Here is an 8,552-nt window from a genome sequence, read left to right on the forward strand (position 1 = left end):
ATGTTTCCACCCTACTGATCTTGAGCTTGGACATTGACTTGCTTAGGCCAATGGAATGTGAGGCAGAATGACAAAAACTAGTTCTGAGCTGAGGCCTTGAGAGTCAGCAGGTGTTTCTGTTTGTGCTTGTGTCATTGCCAAGAGAAATGTCCCTGGTAGACCGTGATCCCAGAATGAGACTTTGTGGGGCCTGGGGACCTGAATCCAACCTCCAATCTATAGCAAGCCTAGACAACTGGCAACCTGAAGGCCAAGTGCTTCAACTGATGTGCAAAACTATGAAAGACAAGGTATAAATGTCCATTGTTGTAACCCACTGATATTTTGAGGATCTTTGTTGTATAGCAAAAACTCAGCCTTTAGGCTCTCTTTCCTCTGTTTGATAGAATGCACCTCTGCCAGTTTTAACCTCTATAATACCACTGGAACTCTCCATTTTACTGCTCAAATGTTTTATTGTTCCCAATCACCTAATGAAAAATCCCAACATTTTAACCTGATCATTCACAACCTGGCTACTACTTACCTTTCCTGGCTTATCTTTAAATACACCTAAAAATGCACTTATTCATTCCAGCACACTGATGGATTCATTGCTCCAAAAGCATTTATCATCTATTTCCTGGTTTATCCTATAGCTCATTACTCCTTTTTTTTTTTTTTGCGGTACGTGGGCCTCTCACTGTTGTGGTCTCTCCCGTTGCGGAGCACAGGCTCCGGACGCGGAGGCTCAGCGACCATGGTTCACGGGCCCAGCCGCTCCGCGGCATGTGGGATCTTCCCGGACGCGGCAGGCGGACTCTCAACCACTGCGCCACCAGGGAAGCCCAAACTCGAGGTTTGAACCCTTCCGACTGGAGCTGAATTTACAGCTTAACCTTGATATTCCCTTATAAAGAGAGGTGAAATGCAAAAGTTTTGAAGCAGAAATTGATTGTCATCAAAATGTCAATAAGCGTTACATTTACACAACATGAATAGGGCCTATAAATTCTTAAAACTCACCATGAATCAAAATATGAAGCTAGGGTTTAGAAAGAAAGACATAAAAAGGAATTCTACATTTAAAAAGCAGTTATATTTTTCCTTGAGTCCTTGGCAGCTTCAGTGGTCAGCAATGGAAACAGTGATAGATACATCTCAGAATCTGCAAAGCTGCGGTGCTCCTAAAGTGGTGAGAGATTGGATTCTTTAAAAGGATGAGAAAAATGTAGATGTTTGTTTGTTTGTTTAAAATGTCCTCAAACTAACACAACAGAGACTACTGCAGTTGACATAGTGGTTGAATATCAAATTTGTCATTTTTGTGTTGGACCATAAATTGCTTGTCTTATTTCAGAGCATTATATTTCTCCCTATATTTTATAATTTTTATCACTGTTAAACTCTCAGGTTTTCAAGATATAAGATTACATTTTGTTCTTTAAGTAATTAAAGAGAAATACAACATAATGTCAAGGAAGAAATAATAGTATTTTTATTATTTATTGCCTGAAAAATGCCTATATATTTTTTCCAAACTTCCTAAAATGTATTGTTTCAAAATTAAAAAAAAAAAATCAGTCATTAAAGAGATTCAAGTTCCAAAGTGATGAATCCAGTGAGAGAAAATGAAAATTCAGCAGTCTCTGAGCAAGCTATCAGATATAAAATATTCTAAAGATACTTTTTTGTTTTTATTAGCTTCAAATACGTGAAAATTATGGAGTGAAAAACATATACATATATAAGAAATAGAAACTATTTTAGATATGAACATGTGAAAAATTTTATAAGAAAAATCAGCATAATTTAGCTGTAGTCATACAGAATTCAGCCAAAATTAAGATTTTGCTAGTCACTGCTTACATGACTATGTGTTGGTTACCATCCTCCCTTAGACCTAATTTCCACATCTCTTAAATGAGGGAAATTAAAAAAAATTAATGGTTTTAATCTGATGATGAAATTAGATCATATGTACAGATAACTTAGTTCTAGAGTATAATGCTTGGCACATAGTGAATTAATGATCTGTTATTGTTATTATTGTTATATTATTCTCATTGCAGAATACACTGAGTGCCAATCCCTAACACCTGAGGCCTGATAATTTGCAGACCATAGCATTAATTTTGATGACTTAGTTCAATTATTCTATGTAACTTTTCTAGCTACTTAAAAACATTAACTTATTTACACTATATCTCTAGGTGATTTTATTTATAATTCTATGCTAGTGCTTTTATATTTTTATCTCAGGGCTAAAGTTTTCCTTTAAGTTCCAAACTCACATCCAACTGCATATTTGATATATCAACTTGCATATATCTCAGGTGAATGTTCAAAATTGAACTCTTGATCAGATTGATAAACTGCTTTCCCCCAAAAGCACCCCCCCCAACACACACACACAAATACCAAAATCACTAATCAAGCAACTGTTCTAGTTACGGTGGCTGCATAACAAATAACTCCACAACTTGGTAGGTTAAAGCACAATGACATTTATTTTTCTCACAAGTCTGCCTTTTAGGTAGGGCTTGCTCGTGATAGCTTGTCACTGCTGCAATTGGTGTCAGCTGGGATCCAGAACGACCTCAAGGCCCCTCCGCTATGTCAGGTGGTTGGTGCTGGCTTTCAGCTAAGACCTTAACTGGGGCTGTTGGTTAGAGCACCTTGCTTTCTAGGTAGCCTTCAGTTCCTTACAACCTGATGGCTAGCTTCCAAGGATGAGCCTCCTGAGAGTGAGATTGCCTTTTATGACCTAGTTTCAGAAGTCAGGTAACATCCCTTACCTTGCATTCTTATTTGGTAATGTAGCCAGAATGATCCAGCTGGGTTCAAAGAGGGGAGATAGTCTCCCTAGCTAGAGGTAGAAGCGGATGTAGGATCAGAAATATTGCATTGTCATTTTTTGGGGAAAATATTGATATAATCTGCTACACTGACCAAGTAACAAAGTACCATTCCTTTATCAGTCATTCGAATTTCAGCAAATGTCTCTGTCATCTTTCTATCTGCTCAAACCCCAAACCAAGGAATCAGCATTAATTTATTCTTTTCTTTCACTCTCACATCAGTAAGCCCAGCTGGTATTATCACCCATATCATTTATCTTGAATTCTCTTCCTCCTATCCTTTTGCTTTGTCCCTACCAATCCCAACGTATTTTTTCCTTCTCCTAAAACTCACCAGTAAACTCCTAACACACAACCTGCTACTTTTTTGTCCTTGCCCAATCCTTTCTCCACATATATTCGTTACCTTTAATAAGAGAAATTAGCTGATATCACTTCCTTGGTTAAAACAGCCACACATAAACTTTTCTTATATGGAAATATGGTATGGGTATATGAATCATTCCAATCGTGAGAGTTGTGTATGGTGGAAAAGAGTAACAAATATGTCTCAATCACCTTTGATTGTTTAAAGGTTAGTGGAGTTTGTATTCAGTTGCTTTTTTGCCTTGAGATGATAAATAAAGAAAAGATTAGCTGTGGTTTTTTAAACACCCAGAACATCATATGTTTTATTCTTATGTCTCAAAAAGTATATTATTGTTTTCTCCCATAAATGAATATATGGGCCATAAACTCTTTTTCTTTCCTTAATCACCATTTTGGATTAGGTCCTAGAGCTCTAATTTTCTATCTATTAAATGTTTCCAGCATATAATTACATAAGGCAAACAACCATCTTGAAAAGACACAGACTGTTTATACATTATTTACTATTTCTATTATGAAGCTTCATGTTCATATAAAATACATTTTTATATCAACTGAGAATAAAAAGTAATAGGATTGGGCTTCCCTGGTGGCGCAGTGGTTGAGAGTCCGCCTGCCGATGCAGGGGACACGGGTTCGTGCCCCGGTCCGGGAGGATCCCACGTGCCGCGGAGCGGCTGGGCCCGTGAGCCATGGCTGCTGGGCCTGCGCGTCTGGAGCCTGTGCTCCGCAGCGGGAGAGGCCACAACGGTGAGAGGCCCGCGTACCGCAAAAACAAAAACAAACAAACAAAAAAAAACAAACAAACAAACAAAAAAAGTAATAGGATTTTAGATAAGTTAAAAATGTATTTCTCAATATCCTTTGTATTCTATCTGCTTTTCATGCTTGATTTTCCTTACACTCAATAGTACTTCTACCCAATAAAAATTATCTCTTCACATATAATCTATAATCTGTAATCTATAATACAAAATATATAACATTTATATATATTTATCCACACATTTCTTTGGCAAGAATTTTAAATTGTTACATTTTTTTTCTTTAGCCATTGCGTATTTTATGTAATGAAATTCACACAAGGAGCTTGAAAACAGTGTAATTTATATTTTATAAAGGCTTATTTTTCTTTTATTTTTTCCTTTGCTAGTGGCAGTCTTCATAGTGACAGCTTTTATTTTTCTTCCAAACTTTGAAAGAGCATGTATTGTGTATACCTAGGGCATAAACGTATGCCTTTAAGCAATATGTGGATTTTTTTTTTTTTGGATGGTTTTGCTGGATCAAAAACTGGACAGATATGCTAAATTTACTGGTAGGATTTTACCTTTTTTCAATTCACAGTATTCTAATAATTCTTTAGCAACTTCATGAATTTGTGGATTATTTTAGTTTAATAGGAGGTATTTTACATTTAAGTTATTAATATAATAAACAACCTTTGGGGAAGTGTTCTTACCTTAATAAAGCTTTTTCTTTAGAGTAGTGATTTTTAAAAAATCAGATGTTTTATCCCGTGTATTTCAGACTTTTTTCTAATGACCTCAACTCTGAAACATTATTTTTCAAATTGGTTTGCATTAAAAATGATCATATCAAAACCTTACATTTCATAGAAACTTTTTTAAAAGTGAGAAATAAATACCCTCCCAAGAGATAACTTCCTGAATTTATTAGAAAAAATGATAAAATACAGGCCACACTTCACACTGTATAATAATGTATGTGAGAAAACTTTCACCAATGAAATTATTCAATATCTTTACTCTAGATTTTTCTTGCAGTTGAGATATAATTGACATATAACATATTAGGTTCAGCTGTACAATGTAAGATTGTAACTGTTGGATTTTTGATATTCCTCTTTACTGATTTCATCCTACATGTCCACATAACGTGTTCTGAATTAGAAACAGATTTTTTTGTTAGGTGTTTCATGGTAAATAATAGTATCATCCATCATCCATGTGTTCTGTCTTTATCCTTGGGACGGTAAGATGGAAGCATGTTATTGTTCCAAGGGAAGAAGAGCTTGACCCCCATAGTGAGGGGTGAGGAAAAATGATTGTTCTATGTTTATAAAGGGCCAAGACACCTTCTCTTCCTTTCTTTTCTTTCCCTCTTGGAAGGGTATCTTCCTTACTCTAGCCCTTTGCTCTGTAAATAAAATTTCTCCAGGAAACAGATAACCCTTGTGTCTGGTTTACAACCTAGAGAATCTCCAAGTTCCTGGGCCTCATTCCTCCTTGAAATGAAAATACTTAAGATAACCTTTGCAGTTTTCCTGCCACCTTGGGGGCTTAACCCAGAGTCCTACTCCTGGCCGTATCCACTATTCTTTTGAATTAGAGCAATTAACTAGACAAATGGCTATAGATCTAATTCTCATAGTATGTCAACTTGTTACCAGGAGACTAGGGGTTTTTATCTGAACATTGAGAAATCTAGGAAAGTTTTATTTCCCACAGTAACTTAATCATTGAAGTGATATCTCATCACTTTTATCATATTGTATTAGAAGAAAGTCACAGTTTCCAGCCACACTCAAGGAGAGAAGCTTATATATGGCATAAGTACTGGATATCAGGAAGTGGTGCTATATTTGGGTGCCACCTGAAAGTCTACACACCACAGCCACCTTTGAAGACATCAAATAGTTTGAAAGTAAATACAGCTAAAAATAATCATATCAACTTATATTTCCAACAATACAGTTTAAAAATCTAGTTTTATATCAACATTGCCTGGAAGAGAAATTTTGGCTCAATCTGTGTAAAAAATTTCCAAACTGTTGAAAATTTATTAGACCAATAATGAATCCACATGACAATATTTTATCTTTGGGCTACCTCACATTCAGTTTTAATTGGTTTGCTTTAAAAAGTCTTGTTACCATCTTTCTAAAATCAATAGAGTTTTTTTTAATTAATGGTAAACTGTACCTTACACGAGTATAACAGTTTATAAGGTGCTTATTCTCCTCATAACAATGTGAGGAATACAAGGATTTTTAATTACAGTTTGCCTTCAAGGAAATTGAATCAAAGAAAGATTTTCTAAGTTACTCTAAGTTGCTCTCAGGCTACCAAGGCAGGGCCAGGTGTTTTAACCCAGGTTTCCCAATATGATCAGGGTTATTTCATATGTATCTCATAGTTTTTTGTTTGTTTACATTAAAGAGATCAAAAAGGAAGGGGCACTGAAAACAATTTTTTGAGAAATATATATTTTTCACATTATAATTTCCATTCTTCCTTCCTTCCTTGCTTGCTTCCTTCCTCTCTCCCTCTCTCCCTCCCTCCTTTCTTCCTTCTTATTTCAATATAGCAATCTTCCTAAAGCTATGAAAAATTAACGTCTTGTGAAAACTGTGTTACTTTTATTCTTAATATTGTTAGGCTTGTTTGTTAGCACTTTTTCTTAAAACTACCAAGTGTGTGCTAGAAAATTAGAATTTTATTGAGGACTCTCTTTACATTAAATTATTAAAGTGAAAATTAATGTATAGAAATAACATGTTTCATGAGGCTAAGCATGTACTTTTGTATGAGTTTTCTCATTTGGTTATTGAGAGTCCATCTAAGAGCTCATCAAACTGTAGTAGCCAATCTGGATATCAGCAGTGAGAACAGACAAGTAAAGCACAGAACATGATCTTATTTAAAACTGAAGCACAGTTTATTGAAAAGCTACAGTCCATAGAATGTCATCAGGTTTCACCACTAGCACTACTGTGGTCAATGAATGAAAATCAGAAAAGAATAGTCCTGCTTAGTAAACTAGTAAATTCTAGGTCACCTGAGCTGGCTGTGAAATTTCTCTGAAATATGAAAAAGAACGTATTTTATACTTCATAGTCTAATAGGTAATTAGATAATTGCTCCTTATGGTATAGACCAACATTTTAAGAATTGTTTTGGATGGCATATACTTATTTTTCATCTTTGTTTATTGAAGAGCTGAAGTCTAATTTCTGGGTAACATTATCAATATCTACTGAATTCAAAGCATATTTTTTACTAGACTAGCACAGATAATTTTATATTTTGCAATATTCTGGACTTAGAGGCTCTTCTTTAGTGGTTTAATTTTCTTATCTGTTTAATTTGGGGTAAACTTCAAACTGTCTAAAATCCCTTTAGTTCAAATACTTACTGATTTTTATTCTGTTTATCTTCTGAAATCAGTGTTTGTCAGTTTCATGTTATCCTTGTTTTCTTCTCCTCTAAGATTACTGGAATATTGGTAATTGTGTTTTCCAGGGACAATTATATGGCACTGCAAAATTAAAAGTAGATTGTATTTTAAAATATATTAGGCATAAAAGTTTAGGAAAAGTAAACCAGGTGGATTCTAATTTTAATTGATTTATTAAGAAAGAAATTAAACACTTTGACTTCCTTTTTATACATAAAAGTCCATAATTCATTTGTTCCTATAAGATAATTCAGGGATATTATGTTGATTTATCCAGACAGCTCCTTCCCTTCATAGGAAAATATAGCAAGTTTTATTGTCTCCAACTCCTCTGGTCATGTGACAGTCACCAATGACCTCCTTGTTGTCAAATCCATGGACATTTCTCATTCTTTGTCTTACTTGACTTCTCAGCATTATTTGATTTATATGATGTTAAAAATTGACTGATTTATTTGTGTTAAAAATAGTCTTTAATTTAATTTCATGATATGTTCTTTAACTTTGGGTTTTTCTTTCTTCATTATGTTTTCTTCTATGTCTCTTTTGCTGGCTATTTTTTTTTCATCCAGCCTCAGGTCTTTGCACTGTGGGGTTTTTGTTGTTGTTGTTTGTTTGTTTCTTCTCTCATGCTAAATACACTTACTTTGTCTAAATTATGTCATCTCCCTGACTTTGGAAACCATTTATACGCTTACGTCTATCCAAAATGTATCACCAGCTCTGGTTTCACTTTTGAGTTTCAGAACCCATAAGTAACAATCTACTATACATCTACATTTGGATATCTCTTGATCATCTTGGTCCTAAGATGACCAAAATTAATTTTTTTCTTAACTCTGCAAATAAACTTGCTCCTCTTCCAGTATTCAATATTTCAGTAAATGACACCACCACCCACTAGTTGCTCAAGGAAGAAAGTAGAACAACCCTCACATATAACTGAACACCACATCCTGCCAATTTTGCCTCAAAAATAATACCTCAAATATGACAATTTATCTCCATCTCCACCCCACCACCGTGTTTTAGTCATTTTGCCTTATCTTCTATAGCAATTGCTCTCCTACTCTTGCTCCTAACCAATCCAATCTGCTAATAGCAGCCAAAATAATCATAAAATATAAATCAGGTGATGTCACT

This window comes from Delphinapterus leucas, chromosome 5 (genome assembly GCF_059928025.1).
Source record: "Delphinapterus leucas isolate spDelLeu-1000000601 "Yukka" chromosome 5, BTC_Dleu_Yukka2, whole genome shotgun sequence".
Lineage (NCBI taxonomy): Eukaryota > Metazoa > Chordata > Mammalia > Artiodactyla > Monodontidae > Delphinapterus > Delphinapterus leucas.